The sequence below is a fragment of the Anas acuta genome, chromosome 5 (genome assembly GCF_963932015.1).
Source record: "Anas acuta chromosome 5, bAnaAcu1.1, whole genome shotgun sequence".
In the NCBI taxonomy this organism is placed as follows: Eukaryota; Metazoa; Chordata; class Aves; order Anseriformes; family Anatidae; genus Anas; species Anas acuta.
The window spans coordinates 19,664,048-19,677,597 of NC_088983.1; positions in this window are offsets into that span (position 1 = coordinate 19,664,048).

Consider the following 13,550-nt stretch of genomic DNA (forward strand, 5'->3'; position numbering starts at 1 on the left):
TCCCCAGACAACCTCTCCCAATGGTTAAGATTGGAAGGGACTTCAGTAGGTGGTCTAGACCAACCCCCTGCTCTGAGCAGGACCAGCTGCAGCAGGTTGCACAGATCTGTATCCAGTTGGGTTTTGAGTACCTCAAAGGAAGGAGAATCCACAGCCTCTCTGGACAATCTGTACCAACATTAAACGACTCTCACAGGAAAAAAGAAAAGAAAAAAAAAAGTGTTTTGTTTGTTTGTTTGTTTTTTAATGTTTATACCAAGTAACTCTAACTGATAAATGCAAAGGTATTTTAGAATATGAAGAAGATACAACACACAAAGTAGAAGCAAATTAAAAGATTTAAAAACTCACCTCTCCCACATATTTTTTGCAGGGTGTATTTTCCTCCTTTCTTTCTTTCACTCCAGCAATTTCCAGGGCCTCTGAGCTGTAGCACACTCCATGCAGCCCTCACTCTGTGTGTGTTTGACTTGACTATGTATTTGCTTCCTATTACTCTCCTCATCTCTGTTTCTACTGGATGTTTGCAACTTGCTCCTTCTCTCAGTCCCTGTTGACTCCTCACACCCAGTGGCACCCCTTACTTCCATGGGCACTGCTGTTCCTAGGCAAGCACAATCATCTCACTCTCAATCTCCAAAAGGGATCCAAAATTTAATAACAAGGACTAGTTAAAGAAGTACTCTTATTCCCTGCTGTTTAGCCACTTTTTTATTTATTTATGTATTTAATGAAACATAATGTATATAATGTATATAATGTATATAATGTATATAATGTATATAATGTATATAATGTATATAATGTACTGCAGGAGAAGAACAAATAAACCAGATACTTTTCACCACTTCTGTGTTTGCTGAATGTAAGGTATAGTTGGTAAACGTTATTGCTAGCTTTCCAGTGTGCTGGTATGCTTAAATTAAGCTGGGATTTTTTCCAAAACTCCTCATGAAAAAGATATATTAATCCAAACCAGAATGGTTCTCTTACAGGGTTATTGCTGCATTTTGCTGCAAGAAGCAGATGGCAGGATGATGTACCTGGTAGGGTATATACAGACAACCGATGTAACAAAGGTATATTCTTCATTGCCCTTCATAGAATAATTACAATTTAATTGGTCTATCAAAAAATTTAGATGTTAATAGAATTAGTTTTGTAGCTCTTTTACCCTTCCTGTTACTGTCTTGGCCTTATTTTACAGATAAGTTAACCAATCAAAGATGAACATAAAGATCATGACATATTATCACATATATACATTATCATATACACTTATTTTGGATTTTATATTACAGTAGAAGCTTGAGTTACTTGACTAAAGAAACACATGAAATCTGTAAGAATAACAAGCTTATATTCAATCTTTGTTATCATTATTATTTTTTATGTTGTTTCTAATGACAGAGTCTGCCTCTGTTAATGAAAAAAATTAAAAGTTTAATTCCCCAGTATACATCACTATGTCACCAACCCTGTTTGACTTTAAATAACAAGGATGAGGGGGAGAGTAGGATCAGATTGAAATACCATCAGAAAAGCTGAGGTGAATTTGGTTTTCCTATATGTATGAGCAGGATCATTTCCTGTATCCAGCAACATACCTGAAAATATGAAGTCTTTAGCAGTCATATAAAACATACATGAAATGAAAAAAAAAACAACCACCTTCCTCCTAATCATTAAAATGTACTTCAAACCACCAGCTGTTGAACTGGCCTGGATATTTTTCAGCCACAATGGGTATTAATTTTGACCCTTTTGGCCTTGTGATTTAATAATTTTGCAGTATTATTGAATTCTGATATTCAGGTGTCTGGAAAGAGATGACTGATGCTGAGCTGATGTTGTTCAGTCTGAGCAGATGGCATACATTGTGTATGGGAAGAAGAAGCTGGTATTTTTTGTTAGTTGTGTTTGCGGTGTGTTGCAATTAAATAAACACAGTAAAAACACACACCTAGTTTTCCATTGTTTTGTTTTCCAAAAGAAAGAGCTGATTCCTCACCTGTTTGTGAGAGATAAGCTATAATTTATTTTTAGCATACAGTTTTTATCTCTGCTTAGCAATAAAGATGGTTTATAAACGATATCTCTGCCATAAGGTAAGCAAAGATAATAGACCTGATTTGTACACAGCATATGGGCACTTGGATCCAATTTATCTTCTTTTTTATTTATTGGATTTGCTTAATGCTTCTGTTCTGTTTGTTGAGTTTTATCCAAAAATGAATCTTAAAGACATCTCTTCAAATTGTGCATTGCTCCTGTTAGTAATAAATTGTAATGCAGACATATGCTAGACTGTCCCCAATATAATCTTAAGAAAGACAAAACTAACATAGTTCTAGCCATTACTGACTTAATTCTACAATGTAAAACTTTAGCATCTGCATTTAATAGAAATATACTTTTAATGAAAATAAGCAGTACAAAATCAGCTTTTGATATTTAATAATTTATCTAATGAAGGAACTTTTTTCCCAATATATTAGTATTAAGAATGCATTTTTTTGATCATGTAATTTTTCTTAAAAATAATTATTCTTTAAGACAGAAGAATAAAATTAAATTAGCATACTTTAAAGAAATCTACAAAATAACTTAATTGGTCTACTTTCTTCCTAAGAGATACTGACATCCAAATCCATGATTCCAAAATCTTCACCGATTTGTTTCCAGCCCTGGAATAAACTAATCTCTCTTGGGAATGAGTGTGACTACCATGTTTCCTGCAGATGTCTATAAGCAGTGTTCTGGTTAAGCTCCCAATATTCATATGAATTCTAAAACTAAAGGCCACAGACATTGAAATACTTACAGTTTTTAATATACTTACATTCATTAAAATGTCATGACACTCAGGTATCTGTGACATGACATTACTGTAGGAAAATTGAATGAAAAATCCTCTTGTTGTTATATATATTTTGTATGAGTAATAGATATTATTAAACTGATTCCATATGAAACACATCTTGAAACTAAACAGTAGAAAAGGAGAATTTGAGGATATCAGAACGATCAGTTTAACTTCAATTAACTCAAATATTGTCAGCAATCAAATCAGCTATGTGTAAGCACTTGGGAAAACATGATGTTGAATATTGGTCAACTTTGACCATCAAGCACAAACTTTGACAAGGCAATCTAATTTCTGTCTATGTTGTAGCTGTCGATGCAGATGGAGAAGCAGTACAAGTCACATAATTTGTTTTCTGTGAAGCTTATGTCTCAAGTGACATTTTCACCCACAAATTAGGGAAATAATATAATACAATTTCGAGAAAGATGCAAAACTGGTTCCAGAGAAGTGTTATCTGCAACTCACATTGTGCAAAGTGAGATGAAGTGGCAGAATGGGAACTGTCATAAATGTGATGCTTTATATTCTTCATATTCATATTAATGACATGCAGACAACTCCAAGATGGTTCAGAAGGTTCAGGACATTTGAGTTCAGAAGCTTTTTACAGGCTGTAAAACTTTTTCAAAATGAACATAAGGTAAACACATTAAATGAATATTAACAAATAGCCAAATGATGCAATATTAACTTATATGTTCTACAGGGATTCAGAAATGAAATTCCTGAAATGCAGTAATAAATCTAATCGTTTAAAAATATGTTTCATAAAAATGAATGCAAATTGTTTTACAAGCTTCTATTAGGGACTGACATAGCTAAAGACCAACATGTCTGATATCCATACCAGAAAACAAGGTATATGTAAAAAAATAGAACTAATGAAGTATAATTACTGAAAATGGAGTTTGGAGTCTCACAGAGCTACCCAAGGTCTTTCAAAGAGCACTTAATATGTGAATAAAATAGATCTGTTCTATGAGCAGAGAATGTTTTCACAAGCTGAGCTGGTGTCAACAGTATAAATACTGTTGTACAAAGGAAAATACCAAAATGCAACAGCTGTAAGTGTTATGTATTTGTTTATATTTTATTAGCACTGATAGTATTGCAATATTGGATATAGTTTTGTTGTGATACACTTGGAGAAAAAGGAAAAGGAAAAGGAAAAGGAAAAGGAAAAGGAAAAGGAAAAGGAAAAGGAAAAGGAAAAAAGAAAAATGTTTGGACAGTCATCAAGAAGGAAAAGTGAGAAAATAGATCTTAGAAGCATGAAATGTAATAAATGATTACAGGATCTGGTCTTGCTTAGTCAAGAAGTAAATGACAAAGGTTAAAAACAGTAATAGGGTTTTTTAGTTTGTTGTTGTTTTTTTTTGTTTGTTTGTTTGTTTGTTTGTTTTTAATCCAAAAAGCTCTGCAAAGTCAAATAATCACAGAATCACAGAACTGAAGGAGTTGGAAGGGACCTCAAAAGAACTTCAGGTCCAACCCCCCTGACAAAGCAGGTTCCTTAAAGCAGGCTGCCCAGGTAAGCGTCCAGACAGGCTGTGAATATCTCCAGAGAAGGAGACCCCGCAACCTCCCTGGACAGCTTGTTCCAATGCTCCATCACCCTAACCGTGAAGAAGTTCTTTCACATGTCAGTGCGGAACTTCCTGTGCTCTATCTTGTGACCATTATTCCTTGTCCTGTCCCTTCAAACGACTGAAAAGAGGTTGGCCAAATCCCTCTGTCTCCCACACCTCAGGTGTTTATATATATTGAGGAGATCCCCTCTCAGTCTTCTCTTCTCCAGGCTGAACAGACCCAGGTCTCTAAGCCTTTCCTCATAAGGAAGATGCTCCAGGCCCTATATCATCTTTGTGGTCCTCTGCTGGACTCTTTCTAGGAGATCTCTGTCTTTTTTGTACTGGGGAGCCCAGAACTGGACACTGTACTCTAGTTGAGGCCTGAGCAGGGCAGAATAGAGGGGGAGGATCACCTCCCTTGACCTTCTGGCCACACACCTTTTAATGAACCCCTGGATCCCATCGGCCCTCTTGGCCACCAGGACACAGTGCTGGCTCATGGTCAACCTGTCATCCACCAGGACCCCCAGATCCTTCTCCACGGAGCTCCTCTCCAGCAGGTCATCCTCCAGCCTGTATTGATACACGTGGTTGTTCCTTCCCAGGTGCAGGACTCTACACTTGCTCTTATTAAACCTCACTTGGTTTCTTCTTGCCCATCTCTCCAGCCGGTCCAGGTCTCGCTGAATGGCAGCACAGCCTTCTGGCATGTCAGCCACTCCTCCCAGCTTTGTGTCATCAGCATACTTGCTGTGGGCAGACACTATTCCCTCATCAAGGTCGTCAATCAAGATGTTGAACAAGAATGGACCCAGCACTGACGCCTGGGGAACACCACTAGTCACAGATCTCCAGCCAGACTCTGCGCCACCAATCACCACCCTCTGAGCTCGGCCAGTCAGGCAGTTCTCAACCCACCTTACAATCCACTCCTCTATCCCACACTTTCTCAGCTTTGCTATCAAGATGTCATGGTAGACAGTATCGAAAGCCTTGCTAAAGTCAAGGTTGATGTGTGGTGGTTTTACTCAGGTGGGCAGCCGAGCTCCACCACAACCGCTCTCTCCCTCCCCGTCTCCTCAAAGAGGAAGGGGGAGAAAATACAACACAGAGAACACAAGGTTTGAGATGAAAAAGGTTTAATTAAAGGGAAAGGGAATGGGGAGAAAAAAAAACCGAAACAATAAGTCCACGTGGAAGCACAGAGAGAGGGAAAAAAAAGCTATTCTCTACTTCCCATCAACAAGTGATGTTCGGCCACGTCCTGGGCCTCAAACTGCGTAGTGGTTGTTCAGGAAGAACAGCCCCCTCCCCAACAAGAGCCCCCCTTTTTATTGCTGAGTGTGACATCAGGTGTTATGGAATATCCCTTTGGTTGGTTTAGGTCAGCTGCCCCGGCAATGTCCCCTCCCCATCACTTGCCCACCCCCAGCCTGCTGGCTCTTGGGGGCTCAGAAGGAGTCCTGATGCTGTGCCAGCACTATGCAGCAATAGACACAACACTGGAGTGATATCAGTTCTGTTCCAGCTACAAGTGCAGAGCACAGCACTGTGTGGGCTGCTGCAGGGAAAAGGTGACTCCAGCTCAGACAGACCCAACAAAAGATGACACCCATTGCTCTCCACTCATCTACCCAGGTGGTGATGCCATCATAGAAGGCAATGAGGTTGGTCAAACACAACTTCCCCTTGGTGAATTGTAGTGGTTTAACTTGGCAGGCAGCTAAACACCACACAGCTGTTCGCTCACCCACCCCCCTCCCTCTCTAGGATGGGGGAGAGAAATGGGAAAGTGAAACCTGTGAGCTGAGATAAAGACAGTTTATTAAGACAGGAAAATAATAATAACAACAACAATAATAACAATAATAATAATAACAACAATGATGATAATAGTACTACTAATAATAATGTGTTCAAACAAGTGATGCACAATGCAATTGCTCACCACCCACTGACCGATGCCCAGCCTAACCCCGAGCAGTCTGCCCCTCTTCCCCCAGCTAGCCACCCCTATATATTGTTTAGCATGACGTCAGATGGTATGGAATACCCCTTTGGCTGGTTTGGGTCACTTGTCCTGGGTCTGTCCCCTCCCAGCTCTTACTGCACCCCCAGCCTGCCCGTTGGTAGGACAAAGCAAGAAGCTGAGATGTCCCTGGTTTGGTGTAAGCACTGCTCTGCAACGATTAAAACATCGGGGTGTTATCAGCACTCTTCTCATCCTAAGCCAAAACATAGCATTCTACCGGTTACTAGGAAGAAAACTAACTCTGTCCTAACTGAAACCAGGACATGAATCCATGCTGACTATTCCTCATAATGTTCTTCTCTTCCAATTGCTTGGAGATGCCATCCAGAACAAGCTGTTCCAACACCTTTCCAGGGACAGAGGTGAGACTGACCTGTAGTTTCCTGGATCCTCCTTCTTGCCCTTCTTGAAGACCCGAGTGACATTGGCTATCTTCCAATCTTCAGGCACCTCTCTTGTTCTCCAGGATCTTTTGAAGATGACAGAGAGCGGTTTGGCAACCACCTCTGCCAACTCCCTTAGGACATGTGGATGCATCCCATTGGGACCCACGGATTTGTGTATGTTGAGCCCACTCAGATGCTCCCAAACCACTCCCTTGTCAACAAGATCTCCACTTCCCAGACTCTTTCTCCCCCCTCCAGGGTTGAGGAGTCCCAGGGGGGAATCCTTGAAGCAAAGACTGAAGCAAAGAAAACATTCAGTATCTCCACCTTCTCAACACCTCCCATTACCAGGACACCCCCCTCATTCAGCAAGGGACCCACATTATACCTAGTCTTCCTTTTACTGTTTACATACTTTAAAAAAAAAAAAAAAAAAAAAAAAAAAAACTTTTTATTATCTTTTATCTCTTTTGCAAGCTTCATCTCTAGGTGGGCTTTAGCCTTCCTTGTCGCATCCCTGCAGGCCCTGACAACACTTCTATACTCCTCCCAAGTGGACAGGCCCTCTTTCCACATTTCATAAACCTTCCTCTTCTTTTTGATCTTATCGACGAGCTCCTTGCTCATCCACACAGGTTTCCTGTCCCCCCTCCCCGATTTCCTACTCTTAGGGATGCACCGATCCTGAGCTTGGAAGAAGTGCTGCTTAAATGTAGTCCAGCTCTCACATGCACCCTTGCCTTCTAGCAACCTAGCCCATGAGATACTCCCAAACAGGTCCCGGAAGTTGGCTCTCCAAAAGTCCAGAGTTGCAATCCTGCTTTTAGCCTTACTTCTTCCACCAAGTTCCATCTTGAACTGCATCTCATGGTTGCTGCATCCCAAGCTGCCTCCGACCTTCACACCCCTAACAAGCCCACCCTTGTTGGTAAGGAGGTGGGATTCAGGAGGACCCCTTCCTCGTTGGCTCCTCCACCACCTGCATCAGAAAATTGTCTGCAACACAGCGTAGGAACCATTTGGACTGCACGTGCTGATTTGCTTACCCAACAGATGTCCAGAAAATTGAAGTCCCCCATGAGAACCAGTGCCCGTGATTGTGAGGCTACTACCAGCTGCTTGTAGAAAACCTCATTGACCTCCTCCTCCTGATCTGGTGACCTGTAGCATACCTCCACAACAGTGTCCCCTATAGCAACCCACCCCTTAATTCCCACCCACAAGATCTCCACTTGTCCATCACCCTCCCCCAGGTGGAGCTGGGTACACTAATTGCTCCCTCTCATAAAGGGCAACCCCACCCCCTCACTTCCCCAGCCTGTCTTTCCTAAAAAGGACGTAGCCTTCTATGACAGCGTTCCAGTTGTGAGAGCTGTCCCACCATGTCTGTGATTGCAATGAGATCATGGCCCTGCAACCAAACACAGATCTCAAGCTCATCCTGTTTATTTCCCATACTCCGTGCATTGGTATACAGGCACATTAGGGAAGCAGCAGGAACAGTTGCCCCTGGAGGAATGCAAGAAGAAGAAAATTCCAGACAGGGTATCGGGATCATCACCTTCTCTGAGGAGCCCTCAGACAATCCTGTATATAATAGTAAAATAATAAATGTTGCTTTGTTCTCCATATCCAGGATAAGTAGGCTAAGGAATAATGGATTAAAGTTTCAACAAAGATTTAGATGAGGTGTTGGGAAAATTTAACTGAAGTCTATATGTGATTATCCAGTACATGGCATTTATCAATAAATGTAATTCATTGAACAGACATCTATCTGGAATGCTTACAACATAGGAGAGAGAGAAGGATTAAAGGGCTTAGAATGTCCTCTCCAGGCTAATTTCCTATGATTCAATAATTATATCTATATGTTTGAAGTTCTGTTTCAAGAATTTTAATCTAAGCACCTAATCTCAATAGTTGTACAGTAGTTCAGTAGTGGCTCTAATTATAACATTTCCTTGAAAAGATCTTTGTTTGTTTTCTCATTGGAAAATGCCATTTCAATGCTTCTTGGGAATTGCTACAGTATTCCTCAAAGGCTAGTCTGGTTAGCATTTATCCTAGGCCATTACCATTCCAAAGTGTTGATTAATGTCATGTTTGGTCTCAGTTAAGAGTTGGTAATGAATGGCAGGCATTTTTTCCATCTGTAAGCCTGAATTAAGTATGTTTTCCCCTTTTACAAGCTGATATAAAATGTGAGGTTTTGTACATAGAGACACTTTACATTGGAATGTACATGTTTAGTCATCAAATGTGGAAAAGAGCACCTGACTAGTAAAAGAGATCAAGAGATGTTAATAGGCAGTTCTAGAACAGGTGAGTTTGCATTTCCAAAGAATCAAAAACCAGTCTATAATTTAATAGGAAGAATGTCAAAACTATCTCCTAGATCCTTACAGATGAACAAGGTTTAGGGAAGAGAAAATTGTTTCAGTAGGAAAGCCCTAGAGGGTCCCAAGAACCCAAGAACTGGTTAGCTTGAAGAGTTACCAGTGAAAGATTTGGAACACCCTGCCCCACTCCACTTAAAAAAAAAAAAAAAAAAAAAAAAAAAAAGGCAAACAAGCAAAGCTCAGAATAGCTGTGGCAGGTAACATTCCACTCCTATACAGTGATACAGTGGGATAGGTGTGCTTTGCTCCTGTACTTGGCATAAGTCTTGCTCAGCCTTGTGAAATACAGCAGGCCTCAATGTGAGGGAATCTGGACTTGAATACAAAGCAATCACTTTATCAAATAAATATGGCACTGCATCTCTTTCCTCTCCATAATCAAAGGAAAAGTCATCTTGACACCATTCCTCTGTTATCTACGGAGTGCAGTGAAGCCTGACTTCTTGCCTTGCTCCCTTTAACACCTGTTTATATGATACAGGCCTTGGATCCCATCCCCTCTGTAAGTGGTACTAACTGACAAGAATACAACTGAGTGCTGCACAGGGGAGTGACTGCACAGCCTGATTCCTAAACAAATTGACAAGCATCTGAATTATGGAAAATTACCGACCACGGTAATTGGTAACGACATGGTAACGACATGGTAACGACAATGGTCTCACAATCCTATAAGTGGCTATCCCAAGCAAGAACTCTTTCAGCTCTCCAAGGACTGCATCAGGCTGCATTCTCAATCACCCCCCTGAACTGAAACACCTCTCAGGATACCCCTCCAGGGAAATGCATCTAATGGCTGAATCCTTGAGGAAAAAGCTCATCCACAAACACTGATGAGGAAGTAGAGTGAGTAATTCACTAGTGTGTGTTTTACAAGCATGCAACTGGATTTGGAAACATCCCTCTACATTCCCCCTCACCCCTTTCCCCAGGGACCCTGCAGTAATTCTTGAGTGAACCTTACCATTCACAAATCTTTAACTAAGTCACTGTTTCTATTGTCGCAAATTCTTTTAGACCACTGTGTTAAATGAATAATGTTTAGATACTGATTAAGCGCTGTTAAAATCATGCAATATAACTTTGTTATCTGCTATAAAGGTATATAATAAATCCTTAATTGCTGCTACATGAGTTGTGTAAGTCTACTTCTACAACAGTGGCTTAGAAAGCATATTTGATCGTCCAGGAGGAGGCCCTCAGAAAGCAGTTATGCAGTAAGACAGAGATCCATTTTGATGTGAACAAGTCTCCTGCTAAATACAGACAATAAACATCAAATCTGATGGTTAGTGTAATTCAGTCCAGTGCAATGTCCTTTTGTCACTTGTCCTTTATAAACATCTATAACGTTGTATATTTTAGAGGTTTAAATATATTATATTTACATTTTACCATAACCTAATATGGCCATTAAAATGCACATAGTCAAGTCATTCTACATCAACAGATGTGGTAAGCCTTACAGCTGTGTTCCTATCAAGTTCTCAGCTTCCATAAATATTGATGCACAAAATTCATAAGGTAAATATATATGTGTATATATACATAAATATGCACATCTATTCTTCCATGTAAACTGCATGGTTAGGAAACCTTATCGTAAGACAGAAATAAAGGTTTTGCAATAGTAACTGTCACTATAGTGAGCAGGACAACTGAAACTTGAAGATCCTGAAGGGATTGTTCAAATGCTGTAGCCAAGGCGGTTTATGTTCCAACAGCCAAGCCACATGAATCATGGTCTAAAAACATGCAAGAATAAGTGTTTTGAAAGTACCATCAAAGAGAGGGGTTCACTTAACTGAATAGATAACAGAAAAAGAGTAAGGTTCAAGGAGCTGGTTTCTGCTGAAAAATAAAAAATAACACACAGAGAATTTTCAGAATAAAAAAAAAAAAAAAATCTTTGCCTGACTAAGAACTGCTTAACCCAAAAGAAAGAGATACAGCCAGAGTTGGAAAACATCATAAAGAATGAAGTGTTAATACAATAAGCTTGGAGGAATCTGCTGGGAAGAGCAGGAATTAATCCTTGTGAGGGAAGGTGTAGGGGACCTATCTCTAGTGGAAATTCTGTACTACTTGCAGGCACACTGCCTGAAATAGTGACTCTTCTGCCATGATAAATGTAGAAGTAGATGACAGCATAGATAGAGTTGCCATCCTCAGTAAGCCAGTGGTAGCTAAGGATTTAAGATCCAATCACTAGCACAAATACTGGGAATTCAGGGGAGACATGGGGTGGGGATCAGCCTGCTAAATAACACTATTCTCATCACAAGACAATTTTATATGCCATAAAAATATTATTATTTATGTGAAAGATCTTATCTTAATGTGCCATTGCTGGTTTAAAATACAAAATAAATTCCTCATGTAAAATTATGTTTATGCAGAGAATTACCTCAAAGATGAGGGGGATTACTAGAAAGACTTGTATGTCTGAGGTACTCAGGTACTAGCAGGCAGAATGAAGTAGGGTCTGCTGCCAGATCCTGGGACCAGACCTTAAAAACTAAAAGGAAACTGCTTCCAGGAGAGACCCATTCACTTCCTCTCTCGGATGGCCAAGCAGCCATTCTGAATGGTTTTCACATATACACTTAGGCTCAGGCTAGATGGAAAAAGAATACCTTACCTTTAAGCCTGGCACTAACATCTTAAAGCAAATGTTTTATCTTCTCAGATGCAGGAACAGCTTTTGTGTCCCTAATATGTAAAGATATAAAAATATGAAATTTGCCTCCTATTATCCAGGAAAAAAAAAAAAAAAGTTAAATAGCTATTCTCAAGAAAATACTTAAAATTAAATTGAAAATATATGTAACCCAAATGATTACAATGGCGGTATAGTATTACCCCATTTACTCTCTGGCTACCACAATGAATATGTGTGGTTCTTAAGTTTAGACACATATATAGAGACAATTAAAACAGAAGGCTTCAGATCTCCATGGAGATATTCTGTGAAGCAGCATTAGTTTGAAGGAGGAACTTAATATATTCAGAGCATTGTGTGGTTGTTTAAATTCCACACTGCATTTGTTGTAATGAATTGTGATCAAAGGCCAAAAAACTTGGACAAAGTGGTACAACTGGAATTGTTGCAAGAAGTCTTTTGAAGTGGAAGACTTAATGTTAGCTGTAATCCTTGGAAACTACTTTAAGAAGCAAAATTATTGGGAGGAAAGCCTTTAAGTAAATGAGCAGGTCAGGAAAAGCCAGGCAATGTCAGGAAGATGAGATGTGGAAGGTTTGTACACTAAGGCTTGAGGGAAAATTAAGTAGCCCTTGTGATACAATAAGGTTTTGAAAAAGTAGTTTCCATATGAGTTTACATAGGCCCAGCCCTATGACAGTATTTGATTTATTTCATTTTTTCAAGGTAAATACTTTAGCAGAACCTCAAACATTCAGCCATTCAACCAACTTTCTATTGGGTTTGATCCATTTATATTATCTGATTCTGCTCAAACTGTTCAAATCTGCATTCATAAATTGGAGATCAAGATAGAACCTCCAGGACTGAACAGCAGAATTTAAACTCCAGAAAATAATCAAACAAGAGTTACCAGGACTGCATTATTTTCCCGATGATTATTTTGGTGGCAATCATTAACAGAAGTAGCTGCAAAGAACACTCACACCAGGTTGGAGTTGTCTTTGAAAAACTGGATCCTGGTTATTAGAAGAACAGCCAAATTATTTACAGTTAATACTTGTCTTGAGTAGCTTGAGGAGGGAATTGGTGAAAGCCACAGTGGATTAGATTACTAAAAACCAAAACTCAGTAATTAAGAAAATTCTTTTGATTGTGGAACCACGGTGAAGAGCAAGAATCATGGAGGCATGAAATAAGAAACTATTTTTGTTACCCAATTTTCATTTGGCAAAAAAAAATGTGGAATTCACCTTACCTAATTGTAGTGAATGAAGCAGGCCACGGAAGTAAAGGCAACATTATTTTTACTCTTTTTTTTTTTTTTTTTTTTTTTTTCCCCAATTTTAGTTATTGTGTGAATTGCTGGAAAAGAAAATGAAAGTTTCGGTATCTTATCTTCATTTAAGTTGCAGCAAAATATTGGAATTCAACTATGTCCTTGGAGAACAGAATTTGTTTTTTTCTCCGTGTTTCTAGGCCTTCATAAATTAGAATGATTTCTGATTAACAAATGTACAAAACAATGTGGTATTCTCTTTTAGAAATTATTTGATTTTATCACTAGTGTCAGAACTCATAGTTATGGTATTTTGTCATCTTTTAAAAGTTAGAATCAAGTAAAAAAT